Here is a 17,084-nt window from a genome sequence, read left to right on the forward strand (position 1 = left end):
GTTAAAGCCTCCAAAACAAGTGAATCCAAAAAAGCATTGAATGTCACAATTAAATTTTATATGTATCTACTTACGCACTCAAACGTAACTCCACCCCCCTTTGACACATTCGGCCAATGTGTCATTAGGTATTTAAAAAGGAACCGGCAAACGTCCTACCACATCATCACGTCTTGCAGCCAGTCCTGTCGAATCTTGCAGTCATCCAGGATCGTCATCCCCAAGTTCCTGAAAATTGACTGTGCACCTCACACTCGGCAATACCAACAACGGACACTTGTGCTCACAAAACTACACAGGCATCGAGTATCTACTAAATGAAAATAGACACACAATGAATCATGGCGCACGGGGATTCCGTCCTGAAAATCATCAATCATCATAAAAATCAAAAGGGTTAGGGTTAACATTTTCACGTGAATTCAACATAAACTTTCCAAGACTGCAATCGACAACCTGCAAAAGTAATACAAGTTATAAAACAACCAGCAATCTGCTCCTTGGCTGTCGGTTGACGCTGCAATAAGTCAAGTGACACACAGAAACAAAGCCAAGCTCGTACTTGCCACAAGCAAGCTTAAGTTCCATATGTATGGTTGTCATCTACATAGTCTGTCACCTTGTCGGGTGAGTTCAGGTTCGTCATGTCATATGTCCATCGTCCTAGTGTTCGATATCAGTCCTGTCTTGTCCATCCGTGTTGCTGAATTCGGCCTTCTCCATGAACTATTTTTGTTGTTCATGGTGCCTTTGATTAACCATCGGCTGTTAGTCATCACGCTTGGGTGTTCCCGTCTCAGGTGAGAGGAATCTCACCCTCAACTGTGACCCTTTCATACCAACCACAAAATACTTTGGCCTTTCATACTGCCCTCAACACACACACACACATATTCGTAACCACACAAGCGCCAATCCATTTGCATCTATCACTCATACAACAGCAAACAAATTTAGTATGTGTAAGTGAACAGGCAATCAGCGAATATTAACGGTAAACCCTTCATTTCTGGATGTTCTTCCCAAGTGAATATTTCGTACATTCTTACCGGACCTTTACTGTAAAATTGCCAATTAAATGCCTAAAAATTCAGTCATTTGTACTGCTGAGCATGTTCATGGGTGAGCATGGGGAAAGAAGCAGCCTCAGTAGGTCCTTAAATAATCTTGTCCTAATCCATCGTTCTGATCGAGCACCTGGGTAAAGATACTCAAAAGTCTTCCTCCAACAGTCCACTCCACTACATTATTTTCACTTTGCCATGTTAAGGCATTTGTTTTCCGAGTCCTATCACATTTGTCATCGCGTTCACTGTCACTTGGTGTGAGTCTCATGCAGTGTTATTCTTAACTGTCAAAAGTTTTCATGGCTGTTATTCCTTGATCTTATCAAACTTTTTGTTTTGACACCAGAATTTCCCTATGAGGTGTGATTAACTTCTACTTTATTAATTACCTCCATTGAATAATCTAATCACCTTTTGACTGCATCCTAGTAGATCCTAATGCCCTATTTTTCCTTCTCCGAACTGTTAATGACTAAATGTCTAATTGTTAAGCTGGATGGGCTAAATGTGATTCTACTCTTATTTCTTACAATTTTAGCCTATCTGTTTCATCCAAATTTATCCTCTGACTATGATACTTCTTCTTTCTTCGTAACACTACACAATTTGTTCCTTATTTGTTTATCTTTTAGCAAGACTCCTCAGTTGTGTCAAACTCAGTGCCCAAGCAAGCTTCCATCCACTCTGACCCAAGCTCCACCAAGTTTGATAACGTCTTGATGCATCTTACAGGTCTTGTGTGTCTTTCGCCGCACCTCATTGTCAGGTTGTTATCTTTGGTTGTAGTCTCAGAGTCAACTCATCCCTCACTCTTGGATGAGTCCATTTTCAACTGAGTCCATTCTCATCTTGTGAGCTCCTTCACTCTTTGTACTCCGCCTCCGAGGATGTCGTTCTCCTCCAGGGCGTTGTGCTCCCCCCAAGCACAAATATAGTCCTTCTTTGCTCTTGCAAAGGTCAAAGGTGCCTTAGAGCCATGCACCATTTTTTCTTGATGTTCTCAGCTGTCGGTGGAGTCTCGGGATCGAGTTTCAGAGTCACTGATGGCTACTGAAAAAACAGACTGGGGTACCAAACTTAATTATCATCTTCCAATTTGACATAAATTCCATAGTGCCTTCTGTTAATCAAACTTCAAATTCTACTATTATCAATAATCTAATCTACCTGAGAAGGACAGCGCCTTTCCTTCATGAGCGCTCGGATGTATTGTGATGGACCTCATTTGAACCATTTTAAATTGACAGATTACCCTAAACTTAAATTGCAAGTCTTAACTGTTATTTCTCTCAATTATACTGTAATTTCCAGAAACTCCTCCTATTTTCAGGCTACTATCTATCTTTTGTTTTCCTAACTTTGATTTTATGCCATTCTCTCTATTACCTTTCCACCTTTCCTGATTTGAGCCTTCAATTTCTGATCTAGTTTCCAAATTTTGCCTAGTATCATCTCTATTTTGACCTCAGTATTAATGGTGTTATGCTCACTTTACAGATATTACTGAACTGTCCTGAATTTATAATTCACTGCCAGTACATCGAAGGCCATTTCTCAGCTGTTCACTTTTTCCATGTTCCTGTTAGGCTCCACTATTCGAATCTTCGAATTTTTATATAGAGTTTCTTTTAGGTTCCTGTGTGGATCATGTTTCACACAAACAGGACATGCTTAAAAAAAATTTTTTTTTCAAGAATCTAAACCAAAGGTAACTAATAGGTAACTAATAACTCATCTCCCCCCTGTTGTCACATAAGTGACACAACAGGCGTTGCCTTAAAAGTCATTTTGGCAAAACAGTTTTGTTATGGACATCGTCAATAGCACCTTATCCATTATCACACCCTTTGTTGTTTGAACTAATATCATTTTCAATCTTGTCAATCCTTCTTCTACTTTTGGTGTCCACGCGAATGTATCTTTGACTGCTAACGGCTGTCCATGAGCCACTCCTGTTAGTGGCTTAGCAATTTCAGCATAGCATGGAGCCCAAGCTCAGCTGTAATGACAAAAAAAAAAAAAACATCAGTTGTTCTTCGTGGCAGGTCGTGGTGTGTCTAATATAACCTGTTACCTGCTCTCCCTTTCGCTGAGAGTAAACCAAGATAGTTTACTTCTGGTTTTTACCCATCCTAACTTCTGTTACTTGACTTCACTTCCTCTCTGGCCTAAATGCTGCATGAGGAGAAAGGAATCTCATCCTTACACTTCCTTTGTTTCAAAAGCAATTATCATCATTGTAGACGAAAACTTGAACTTTTGTCTACTTGAAGCCCTTTGAGACTGTTTGTGATTTAGGGCTATACAATAAACTTGACTTGATTTTTAGATGAAAGCCTAAAACGAGCCATTCAATTCATGATAATCAGTCAACCACTGTGAAATAAGGCTTATTTTCTTTTCTTAGCATTAAATATGCTCAAAATCATTCTTTCTTCAAAGTTGTTCTACTACTTTTCACATAGTAGTCTCCAACAACGTCAACCAGTCAAGCTGTATCTTGTCATTCATTCCTGCTCATTTGCATCTCACACACGCGCACACACACACAGGCACGCACGCATGCACTGTTCTCACTCTCCTCAAGCTCTCTTCAAGCTGTCCACACAGTCATACTACATCATTTTTAATTCACAGTCCTCATTTGAATCTGTCCTATCTCAAGGTTCTTGGTAAAACAACCCACTCATTCCGATTTTGACATATTCCAAAAATTCACTCAAGAGATGCTTGCATTCAATTAATTCCATAAGCTTTTCATTTCCACAAAATTTGCAAATTTAGGGCAATTTTCCTTCCACTCATTCTTAAAGGCAAATTCTACATTTCACCTTTACATTGTCCCAGTTTGAAATTCACATCATTCAGCCCATTTAAATCACACTGGGAAAGTTTTTAAACATTCCCGAAATTGCAAAATTAAAAAATTCATATTTTCACGTTAAATTATTACTTCTTTGTATGGCATGCTCAAACTTGGCCAATAAAAGATTGATTAAAATTTCTGCAAAATTTTACAAAATTCATATTTCACCTCTAAGTTCTACATGTTTCAACTGATTCAATTCTGCTCGAACATCATTCTGTTGCATCTCCTAAATATTTATTCATCTTTTTCGCCTGTCTTTACACCAATTTCTCCAAAAAATGCATTTTCCAGTTTCAATGTCTCCTTTTTTATTTTATTTTTTCTTGCAGTGCAAATCGAATAGACCCCAGTCTAGTAACTTTCCTTGCACACTATTGTAGCCAATTTCAAAATTTTAACACATAGACACACATAAACACACAGAGAACACAAGGACAACACAAAGGCCCACAACAAAACACAGTGCACAAACAACATCAACAAACAATGCTGCGCAAACGTCTTCCTCTATTTGATGTTTTGGTTTTACTATTTTTATTTATTTTTTCTCACATTACTGGCCTTTCAATAAGGTTTGACAACTGTATCATTCGCATACATCAGCGTCATTTATACTTTGGGGAAATTTAACAGCCTTGGTCATGCTTCTTGTTTGTACAGGAGTTCTTATTGACTGACCATAATATATTTTGCTATCATATGGGGGGGGGGGTTCAGGTCTTTTAAATTAGATGCATGTTTTGCATAGGAGCAGAAGGAGCTTCTGCCTCAGGCTCCTCTTCTTGAGCCACGCCTAACAGTGCGCCTACGCACTATAGCTTCATTGTCTGACAATCATACTTGCAGCCTCAAGTTTGGTAACTTATTTAACGTATACTTCTCATCCCCTGATGCATTGTCAGTAACGCTTTGACGGCCCCCCCATTGTAATCAATTTAGTTCAACATTTAAATCATAGGGATTTCTAAAGATGGAATGTTTCTTTAGTGCAATAACAACTTTCTGTGGTAATTCCTGCTTTGACCAGTTTTCTGGTGAGGAACTCCACAGAAATTTGCCATTTCTTCCCACCATGTTACATGCAGCACAATAGCGAGTGATACGTGCTACCATTCACACACATTCACACCGCGGAATTTTCTTAACACAACGAGGTGTATTTCCGTCTACAAGTTCCATCTGTAGACCGAATTCCTATCACTTGGAATTCACAACAAGGACTCCGCCGTCCTTACCCAGGTACCCTTTTTCTGGGGACTAAAATACCCCAACCACGCAGCCAACAAAAAGGTCTCACCGAGTCTCCGAGAGATTTCTTGTGAAGTTTCCGTCAATCCTCGCTGCCGAGAGGTGCTGAACCGGACGCCGGCCTGGTGGATGAACATTGTTCCCCAGGGCTTTCCTTCAGGCGTCCTGTGACCTCTGCCGTGCACGGATTCGGCGTCTTCAACACTCTTCGGATCAGCGAGCAGATTTTCAGGAAATCCCGGACGAGCCCCCAAAAATGTTGGGTTGACAACATTTATCTGAAATCAATCTCGGAGACGGTAGGTCTTTCTTGGCTTAGCGTTTTCTTCTGCGCAGAAGGGCGCACCCCAAACACACGCAGCAAGTGTGGCTGAGAATACGCACTCTGCTCTGAGAATCGCCGTGCATTTATTGAGAGAGAAACAAAGGGGCAAGTGTATATGATCGGGTAGGTTCACAGGCAGGAAATACATTCCAAAGTTATATCTCATTACCACAGAACAAAGGGGATACTCTCGTGGACGGAGCAGTATTGGACGTCTCATGACTATTAGCTTAACAAAACGTAGTCTTTAGTGGACCTGGGAATACATCCCGGTGTCGTACTCATGACTTCAACTTAAATGAGACCTCTGTCTGCTTCAGCCATCCCATGACAATCTCATGATCTGAACATGTCTAGCTAACTATGGGGCTTATTGTATAGCGTGGCTAATGACTCCAGTCATTAGCCGGCCATATGCCCCCAAATCATTTTCACAAGGCTAGATGGTCACATACTGCGGAGAGTCTTGCACACAAAAGTAGATACATAGAATCCAATGATAAAAAGTATATCATTTCCAACACCCGCCATCGCTGGGGTCACAGGGAGCGCAGCGAGCGCAGCGCTCACGTCTTGCAAGTGCAAGTCTCGGCGTGGCACAGCGCGGCGGCCTATCGGCGCAGCGTGCAAATCTCACGAGCACACGTCACGGCGTGGCGCACGTCACGGCGCAGCGCAGCACGGCGGCCTCTCGGTGAGCTCACGGATTGGCGTGGGCAGCGCGGTGGCCTCTCGGCACAACGCAGCACACTCTCTGTGCGACGCAGCGCTCTTTTGACGCGGATCCTTCTCTGCACAGCGTGCACGCCCTCTTGGTGAGGCGCCCGGGTTGCATCGCGCCGCGCTTATAAGGCGGCGCGCCGATTGGCGCAGGCGCTGCGCCGAGATTGCCGCCTGAGGATGTGGGCACCGCGCTGAGATTACCCCGCACAGAGAGGGCGCTGCAACGAGAGGGTGCTGCGCCGAGAGAGCGCACGCGTTGCGCGCGATTTCCGTGCTGCGCCGAGAGGGCGGGCCAAACGTGCGGTGTGACGAGAAAAAATAACCCTGAAGTTGCCCTATATGTTATAGAGCAATGGTGGAAAAAAAACAAACTAAGGCCGCCGGGCCGATTGAGCGCTGCGTTGCTCCGCGCCGTGCCGAGAGGGCACCGCACCGCGGCACAGCGTGCCCTCGTGGCAACTTCGAGGCACCCTCTGCCCTTTCGCACGTCTCGCGAGCGCACGTCTCGCGAGCGCACGTCTCGGCGCGGCACAGCCCGGCGGACTCTCGGTGCAGCGCGCACATCTCGCTAGCGCACTTCTCGGTGCGGCGCAGCGCAGCGGCCTCTCTGCGCAGCGTGCCCGTCACGAGCACAGGTCTGGGCGCGGCGCAGTGCGACGGCCTCTCGGCGAGCGCATGTATTGGTGCAGCGCAGCGCGGCGGCCTCTCGGTGGGACGGAGCGCCCTCTCCGCGCGACGCAGCGCTCCCTCTCTGTTTTGCTGATATAGCCATATCTGCACGCAACACTTTGTGCGTTACTTTTTGTTTCTTTTCTTACGAGACGAAGCCACAATATCTCCCCCCCCCCCCCCCCCCCCCCCTTAAGGGCTAATCGTCTCACACTGTGGGTAGGGCATTCCAAATAAAAAGAGCGAGGAGTGTAAAACAGATTTTTAGTGTAGTCGGATTGCTGTAAGTCTGAATGCACTCCTCGCGAGAAAAGACTCAATATTCTGCCTCACTGGTTTTGTCTGCTGATCCTTTTGCTGATTTTGAACCTAACAGATTTTTGGGGGCTCGTTCCGGGGTCTCAATAGACCTATTTCGGGATTCCAGCTGACTTTTCGACCCAGGACAAGTCCTTGGCCAAGGCATATAGAGGAAACCCTTTTCACAGGGCTGACTCGATCAGTCAGCTGGACGCCGGAGTGGTTGACGAGATCATCCGAGGAGAAGGCCCAGCAGACTGTGAGTACGAATCTTGATTCTGTTGAAAGTAATGAAAGTGCAGTGACAAGAGGTCACTTAAAACCTTGACAATTCTAGACCCTATCAAGTGCAATTAGAAACAGTAAATTCCGCTGGGATGATGGAGTCCCCTGACTGTTAAGTCAGTTAAATTCCATGGGAGAGCGGACCCATCTGTTTTCTAAAGAAGTACAGGTAATTTGGAGCAGTTCAATTCCGCTGAGGTGTCGTGGGGCCTCCTAACTTAACCTTCCTAATGTGTTAGCTTTCTGCTGCCATCTGTGGTGTTTTTCTTAACTCTTGTTTAGCTGGTTTGGCTTCTTTATCCATGAAAAGATAGGTTTTATATCTACTTTAAGAATAAGGCAAAAATAAGTTTTTTCTTACACAATAGGAAGGTTAAAGAGTTTGTTAAAATCCACGGGAGGGCGGACTCCCCTGCTTGCCTGTGAGACGATAAGAGTGCGCATTGTGTGTGTGTGTGTATGGTTTGACTGAGAGTGATCTCATTTGAGCTCTCCTTTATATAAAACAGGATTGTAGACAGTGGCTTTGTGTGGAAGCAGAGGAAAGGAGACTTACCACTGAATATTTTACCACTGTCCTGTGAATTAAATTGGCTTTAGGACACTGTAGGTGCCATTCGAATTGCCAACTCTGCAATTTAGAGAAATAAACCATGGGAAAATCAAATAGCAAACAAAGGCCGCTACCCCGACATGAATTAAAATGCAAGGGGTCGACACCGAAAATATAAAATATCTTGACAAATGCATATTTTGTACAGAGGTGGTTGCATTATGCGACGTGGCGGTGGCGAGGCTCTCCGCACTTCAGTTGCTCCCCCCACCCTTGTTATCAGCTGCGAAGATTGTCATGTCTATGTTGTGGGCCCGTGTGTTTGTTTCTGTGTATGTTTGTCTTTGTGTATCAGTTCGTTATAAAGGTTAGAATTGCGCTAAATTGGTGCACGAAAACGGTGTGCTAGACAATGGTTTATCAGATTTGCATTTTTAAATGTAAAAATTTGAAATTATAGAATAATATGACGGTTGTGGGCAGAAACTCATCCGACGAGGAGAGTGCCCAACCCTCATAAAAATGTGAGAGTAAGAGAAAACATACATTGTAGAACTGGATAAAATTAGATTAATGATTAGAAATCAATGGTGTTATTATTATTCTCTAATCCCCTGCATTGCAAATGTCTTCTTGATGCAGATAGGTTAACAGGCTAGGACTTTAGTGAGGAGATAATTTATCAATTGATGGGGGTTAGTAATTGTCCAAATTCTAGTCACATGTTTTGAGGGACCACAGCAACAACATTATATTTAATTTGCAGGCCATTATTTAGTATGATATGACAGTGTCTAGCTAAGTAGACTGTTCTATCAAAAAATGTGAGAGTGAAGGAGGAGGTTTGATTTGTAATCTGACATTTGGGTCCCATTTTGAAGAGTCTCTGCAGGAGCATAGATTGTTTTTGTTTAAAGATATGTTTAACAGTTTATCTCGGTGCAGTAAGGATATAGCAATTTTGCAAGACTTAAAATTAAAAATTAAAAAGCAAAATTACATTCTCATTTTCCCAGATGAGAGGAAAATTGAAAGATAAGGAAGACGAAGAAAAGATAAAAAAGAACTTGCTGTTGCACAGACAGGAAGATGATGACACAGTGTCAGCGCGAGCTCACTTAAGAATCGCAGCTAAGAATGTGATGAATGAAGATGAGAAAAATGATTAAATTACAAAGACAGATGTTGTGGCACGGCAAAGCGAACCATCCTTTCCGTCTTTGTACCCCAAATTAAACAACTCATTGCTTCCTATAATTTGAGAGGTGATGAAGTACAACAGGTTTTCATGGCATCCTTAACCAAACATTGGGCAAGCGTTAAAGGCACCTGGAGTCCTTTTGATCTCCAGGGCCGTCCATTGGAATATAACGGGGTGCCATTACAAATGCAAATTGACCAACTATTGGGCAGGATAAAAATAAAATTCCAACGTAGAGCAAATTACACAGACATTGGCCGAACTAAACAAAAACAAGATAAGTTGTTTGAAGACTTTAGACACAGACCAGAAAGAGTGTTCAACTGATGTCTATGATCAACAACTCAAAAATGCTCTACATGCAAATTTGCGACCAGTATTATGTCGACAACGAATAAATTCGACAAATTTTTCCCTATAAAATGGTGCCGTTTGGGTTTGAAGTACATAGTCGCTTCAAAGGAGGAAAACCATGATTTAAGATACGCGATTGATCAATGAGAAGGCTATCCCTTGTGCCAGGGGTGTCAAACTCATTTGTTCAAGGGCCGCGGTGTAGTCATGGCTTCTTTTGGAGGGCCGGTATGATTGTCATACCCGAGTAGATGTGTGAGCGCCTCATATTGTGGGAGTTGCAAAACAAGCTGACGAGTAACTCGCTTTCAAATCAGACAAATACAAACTGGTCTAATATTTAAACTTACAACATTATTAAGAGGGAAGATAATTTGCAATTCGAGTAATGACATGAAAATAAAGCACAATTTGACACCTGTGCCTTATACAAAGGTAAAGTATGATTAGGAATTGCTTGCAATATAATTACAAATTAGTTAACACCTGTGTGATTGATTGATTGATTGATTGATTGATTGATTGATTGATTGATTGATTGATTGATTGATTGATTGATTGATTGATTGGTTGATTGATTGATTGATTGTCAGATTGAGTGAGTGAGTGAGTGAGTGAGTGAGTGAGTGAGTGAGTGAGTGAGTGAGTGAGTGAGTGAGTGAGTGAGTGAGTGAGTGAGTGAGTGAGTGAGTGAGTGAGTGAGTGAGTGAGTGACTTTTCTGTCGCCTGCACGTCATCTTTCTTGCATGGCTACGTTGCTGTCTCAGCTGCTCTCAATCCTGCCACTCTCATTCCCCTTCCTGACGACGGCGGATTCCATGATTGTGTCGATGCTGCCCAACAGATTGCAAAGGCTCGGCCTGATTTGGAAGATACGCCTCTGCCAGATGGTCATGTGGGTTTTGTTGATGGGTCTTCTAAGAAAATGAATCTGGTGTGACCCTTACTGGGTATGCCATTGTTACTGCCGACGAAGTCTTGGAGGCTGCTAAACTGCCATCCTATATGTCAGCACAGGCCACTGAGCTCATTGCTTTGACTGGGGCCTGCAAATTGTTTGCAAACAAGTCCGTCACTATCTGGACTGATAGTCAGTATGCTTTTGCTACAGTGCACGTTTTTGCTCAGCAGTGGAGCAACCGTGGCATGATAACTTCTACAGGGAAGCCCGTCACCCATTCCACATTACTAACTCAACTTTTGGACGCTGTCCAGCTACCTTTAAAGGTGGCGGTTTGCAAATGTGCTGCTCACACTGCAAGATCTGATCCTGTTTCTCTTGGTAATGCTTTTGGTGACAAATCCGCTAAGGCCGCTGCAGAAGGCCTGCTCCATGTCCTCTCGTCTCTCACTGATCATGATTCGATGTCACACATCTCCCCTGATGTGTTGCTTGACATGCAGTCTCAGAGCCCCTCCCAGGAACGACTCTCTTGGGAAAAACGGGGTGCAACTAAAAACACTGATGGTCTTTTTGTGTGACCTTTGGGCAAACCTATCTTGCCTCGTAACTTGTTCAAATGGGCTGCTATTTCGAGTCATGGGGTCACCCATGTCTCGACGGGGGGTATGGTGAAACAAGTTGAAGCTATTTATACAACATACGGCTTTGCAGCTTTCTAACAACAATTTTGCAGAGCGTGTTTGATCTGTGCTAAACACAACCCACAAGGCAATTTAAGACCTCAGAGAGGGAAATACCTGACTCCATTGTATCCGCTTCAGACAATACATATGGTTTATATCCAATTACATAAATGTAAAGGGAAAGAATATTGTTTTTTCTGCATTTATTTGTTTTCTGACTCTGGCTTTGATGATTAAGACTCAATTTCCTCCCAAGTGTAAGGTAGTTCTTGCGAAATGTGATCCCTCGGCTGAAAAACTTTTGAAGTGGCCATATGGGTGATAAGTTGGTCCCCGAGAACTTATGATAAACAGGGGGGAATTGTTAGAAAAATCGTATATATATGTTATCATGCGTTCTCTAATGAGTACTTATTCATAATGTTACTGTTCAGTATGCTTGCTGCTTTGCCTTGCTTATTCTTATCTTGTACAACAGAACAGAAGGATTACGGCTGGGTCAGGGGCGAGATGACGGTTGTGTCAAACAAGATGCTGCTGACAGCTCAGCGTCCACCAGAACAGATCGTGAAAACAACACGTCAAACGATGCGTCATGAACCTTCTGATCTTCCTTAAAGAACGTCACTTTCTCTTTTTATCTCTCGGAATATTGCTTAAACTGTTTTGCTGATATAGCCATATCTGCACGCAACACTTTGTGCGTTACTTTTTGTTTCTTTTATTACGAGACGAAGCCACAATCTCTTCCCCCCCCCCCCCCTTAAGGGCTAATCGTCTCACACTGTGGGTAGGGCATTCCAAATAAAAAGAGCGAGGAGTGTAAAACAGATTTTTAGTGTAGTCGGATTGCTGTAAGTCTGAATGCACTCCTCGCGAGAAAAGACTCAATATTCTGCCTCACTGGTTTTGTCTGCTGATCCTTTATTAATAAGCTAATTACAACTGCTATCTCTCCACCAGCTGAGACTTTTCCGTTACTCCAAAGGGATGACCTTTCGATCGACGGGAGTTCTTTCTCTAGTGACGACTCAGCGAATCTATTGTGGTAAACCTGTCCGATTTGTTTCCTGACTCTGGCTTTGATGATTAAGACTCAATTTCCTCCCAAGTGTAAGGTGTTAGAGATTTGCTCACTCCAACTTATTTTGCAAGAACCACACGGGAGACAAGTAAGTCCTTTTGGACACCTGCAGGTGGAGAGTCCATTCGTCGCTGTGCGTGCAGCGATGATCGAAATGGAGGTCTGACTCAGGCCTCGTGCAGGAGCATTTTTATTGAGAGAAACAGAGTGGGGGTTGAGAGTGGGGGTCAGAGTAGACAAATGGCCGAAGCCCCTGGCTGATCAAAGCACAGCAGGGGGTCCTTCACGATGTTGTGTGAACAAAACAACTTTGACTGCTTCCTCTGCAGCTAGTCAATCAGTTCAAAAGATCTTAGCACTTTGTTCTACTACTTTTGTTAAGACAGGACAGGCGAGTTTAATTATTACAGGTTACATTCCAACATAATCATAGGATCAAGATAACCTGGAAAACCCTAACATAAGGTAGTTCTTGCGAAATGTGATCCCTTTTTTCGTCCGATGTAGATAAGGGTAATTTTACATGCATTAGATTACCTGGTACCGGTGAGAAGCTCGGTGCCCTACCTACTCCATGGTGTGGGTCCATGACCAATGCCACTGCCCCTTTTTGCCCATTGCTCGTAGTGATATTTGGTTTTGGTGTAATAGTAAAAAACTTTATGATAGGTTGCCTTTAAACAGCTCTGGAATTTGCGCTTTGGTAGGCCTATTGTTTCCTGTTCACTTGATACCAATGTCTTATGATCTAACATCTTTTGCTAAGTCCGTAGTGCCCGAATACTGGCCGAGAACGAAGCGAAACGCCGAATGGCAGGGCGCAGCTAATCCAACTTACATAGACGCCACTGGTGTTCCTAGAGGAGTACCGGATGAGTATAAGCTGGTGAATCAGATAGCAGCTGGTTTTGAATCCACCCTGTGTTGGTGGTGTACTCTTAACAAAAATGTTGACAGGATTAACTACATCCACTACAACGTGCAGAGGCTTGGAAACTGGACCGAGGCGGGTTTCAAGGCGGTCCACTCCCAACTGGCCGCTACTTCCCTCATGGCTTTCCAGAATCGAATGGCCCTTGACATGCTACTCTCAAAAGAGGGCGGTGTCTGCGCCATGTTTGGTGAGCAATGTTGCACATTTATTCCAAATAATACTGCAGCCGACGGAAGCCTGTCCCGGGCCCTTGAGGGTCTGAGGACCTTGAATGGGAGGATGAAGGAACACAGTGGGGTGAACACGAAGGTTTTGACCGACTGGTTGAACGTGTTCGGAAAGTACCGCACCCTGGTTTCCTCGGTTCTGGTCTCCATTGCCGTTTTCTCTGCCATTTTGACCCTGTGTGGATGTTGCTGCATTCCTTGTCTCCGATCCTTAATTAATAAGCTAATTACAACTGCTATCTCTCCACCAGCTTTTCCGTTACTCCAAAGGGATGACCTTTCGAACGACGGGAGTTCTTTCTCTAGTGACGACTCTGTCAGCGAATCTATTGTGGTAAACCTGTCCGATTTGTTTCCTGACTCTGGCTTTGATGATTAAGTGTAAGTGTAAGGTACCGTATTTGCCGGTGTACAGGTCGACTCGGTGTATAAGTCGACCCCCTAAAATTCGACGGAAATTTACGATTTTATGATATATCCTTTGTATAAGTCGAGCTCAATTGTTGCATTATATTAAACTTCAAAATTCAATATGCGAAATTTATTGACGAAATGTGTTCAAATTCCGGGAGGCCGTGCGCATGCGGCTGTTTATAAGCACCGCGGAGGAGATCGCGGCCGGCGAGCTCGCGCACGCCACCCGGCACCAACGGGAGGCCGGAAATAGCTCCAAGCCGAGCGGATCGGCACTTTATAAGCACCGCGGAGGAGATGGCGGCCGGCGAGCTCGCGCACGCCGCCCGGCACCAACGGGAGGCCGGAAATAGCTCCAAGCCGAGCGGATCGGCACTTTATAAGCACCGCGGAGGAGATCGCGGCCGGCGAGCTCGCGCACGCCGCCCGGCACCAACGGGAGGCCGGAAATAGCTCAGAGCGGATCGGCACTTTATAAGCACCGCGGAGGAGATCGCGGCCGGCGAGCTCGCGCACGCCGCCCGGCACCAACGGGAGACCGGAAATAGCTCCGAGCGGATCGGCACTTTATAAGCACCGCGGAGGAGATCGCGGCCGGCGAGCTCGCGCACGCCGCCCGGCACCAACGGGAGGCCGGAAATAGCTCCGAGCGGATCGGCACTTTATAAGCACCGCGGAGGAGATCGCGGCCGGCGAGCTCGCGCACGCCGCCCGGCACCAACGGGAGGCCGGAAATAGCTCCAAGCCGAGCGGATCGGCACTTTATAAGCACCGCGGAGGATATCGCGGCCGGCGAGCTCGCGCACGCCGCCCGGCACCAACGGGAGGCCGGAAATAGCTCCGAGCGGATCGGCACTTTATAAGCACCGCGGAGGAGATCGCGGCCGGCGAGCTCGCGCACGCCGCCCGGCACCAACAGGAGGCCGGAAATAGCTCCAAGCCGAGCGGATCGGCACTTTATAAGCACCGCGGAGGAGATCGCGGCCGGCGAGCTCGCGCACGCCGCCCGGCACCAACGGGAGGCCGGAAATAGCTCCAAGCCGAGCGGATCGGCACTTTATAAGCACCGCGGAGGAGATCGCGGCGCCTCATTGGACTTCCAGCGGCCGGCGAGCTCACGCACCCGCCCGGCACATCCGGGAGGCCGTGCGCACGCGTCAAGTGGCCGAAAATAGCCCCCGCCGAGCGGATCGGCTGTTTATAAGCACCGCGGAGGTGGTCGCGGCGCCTCATTCGACTTCCAGCGGCCGGCGAGCTCGCGCACCCGCCCGGCACATCCGGGAGGCCGTGCGCACGAGCCAAGTGGCCGAAAATAGCCCCCGCCGAGCGGATCGGCTGTTTATAAGCACCGCGGAGGTGGTCGCGGCGCCTCATTCGACTTCCAGCGGCCGGCGAGCTCGCGCACCCGCCCGGCACATCCGGGAGGCCGTGCCCACGAGCCAAGTGGCCGAAAATAGCCCCCGCCGAGCGGATCGGCTGTTTATAAGCACCGCGGAGGTGGTCGCGGCGCCTCATTCGACTTCCAGCGGCCGGCGAGCTCGCGCACCCGCCCGGCACATCCGGGAGGCCGTGCGCACGAGCCAAGTGGCCGAAAATAGCCCCCGCCGAGCGGATCGGCTGTTTATAAGCACCGCGGAGGTGGTCGCGGCGCCTCATTCGACTTCCAGCGGGCCGCGCACTCGCGCACGCCGCCCGGTTCAAATTTTCTAAGTGCAACGCACAATGAGATGCATGAGAAACGGCCTTGGTTACCATCACATTTGAAGCGATGAATACGAAGTTGAATTTTATGACTCGGTGTATAAGTCGAGGTCGATTTTTTTCGGTCGATTTTGGATCGAAAAAGGTCGACCAATACACCGGCAAATACGGTATATGTTTTTGCTGTAATGTTACTCCCTCTTGTGGCATTAAAACATTCCTTTACCGCCACCTTCCAATGATTATGCTCATTGACAATGCCAACAATAAGCTTTGCCGGGTTGATCTAAAAATAAACAGAAGAAAAAAATATGTCTGTCAGTAATTTCAATAAAATGTGTAAAGAACCAAATTAATGCCAATTGAGTTTTTTAATAAAATTGTTATAATGTCTTAATAATGTTGTTGGGCCACTAATTGGCCCAACAATATTATTAAGACATTTAACTTCTTAACCGGTGCGGCACGGGGCTCTCTCGGCCCGGCGTCATCTCGGCGCGGCGCAGGGCCCGCGCTGTGCCAAGAGGGCGCGGCACCGAGAAGGCACCGCGCTGCGCCGAGAGGACGCCGGTTCTAGTGAGTGCAGCACCGTGCCGCGCCAAGAGGGCACCGCAATGCGGTGCATGCAACGCGCTCTCGCAGCACCTTCGTAGCACCCTCTGTCCTCTCAGCGCAGCGAACACGAGGCCTGCCATCACAGCCCAACGCGCCCACTCGGCTAGGCTCCCTCTCTGCCTGGTGAAGCGTCCACTCGGCGCGGCGCAGATTGAAGTTCTCTCGGCGCCCTCTTGGTGCGATGCAAAGCTCCCTCGGTGGAACGCAGCGGTTTTGTCTGTGCGGCGGACTCTCGCCGCGGTGCCTACTTGGTGCAACGCACCCTCGGCCCGCCCTCTTGCCGCAGTGCGCGATGCGTGCACAGAGAGCGCGCCCTCTTGGCGCAGCGCGCACGTCTTGCGAGCGCAGGTCTCGGCGCGGCAAAGCACGGCAGCCTCTCGGTGCGGTGCGCGCACCGGGTCGTGTGGTGCAGACACTGTGCCGCGCGCCGCGTCGAGAGGGTGCAGCGCCAAGTGGGCACAGCACCGAGAGGACGCCGCGCAGACTGCGCCGCATCGAGAGGGCGCGTGCCATAGGCCGAGAGGGCGCACGCTCTGCGCGCGATTTGCATGCTGCACCAACAGGGTGGGCCGGATGTGCGGTGCAACGAGAAAAAAAACTCTGCAGTTGCGCTAAATATTATAGAGCAATGGTGAAAAAAGAAACCGAGGATGCCGGGCCGATAGAGCGCGGCGCTGCGGCGCGCCGCAATGAGCCGCGCCGAGAGGGCACCGCACCGCGGTGCAAAGCGCGCTTGCAGCAACTTCCTGGCACGCTCCGTTCTCTCGTGGCAGCGAATTCTAGGCCCGCCATCGCTGAGCGCGCAGCAAGCGCAGCGCGCACGTCTTGCGAGCGCACGTTTCGGCGCGGTGCAGCGCGGCGGCCTCTCCGCGCATCGCGCACGTCTCGCGAGCGCACGTCTGGGCGCGGCGCAACGCGGCGGCATCTC

At 47.2% G+C, this 17,084-nt stretch overlaps 1 long non-coding RNA gene across 1 annotated transcript; it reads right to left on the minus strand.

The window, feature by feature from the left end:
• Window positions 1–636: 636 nt before the first annotated feature.
• Window positions 637–6,036, minus strand: LOC125987492 (uncharacterized). Its single transcript, XR_007488023.2, has 2 exons — window positions 3,142–6,036; window positions 637–3,066 (listed from the first exon to the last, which is right to left on the minus strand). It is a non-coding gene; the product is annotated as an uncharacterized lncRNA (long non-coding RNA).
• Between the last annotated feature and the right edge of the window lie 11,048 nt (window positions 6,037–17,084).

Source organism: Syngnathus scovelli, chromosome 19, assembly GCF_024217435.2.
Source record: "Syngnathus scovelli strain Florida chromosome 19, RoL_Ssco_1.2, whole genome shotgun sequence".
In the NCBI taxonomy this organism is placed as follows: Eukaryota; Metazoa; Chordata; class Actinopteri; order Syngnathiformes; family Syngnathidae; genus Syngnathus; species Syngnathus scovelli.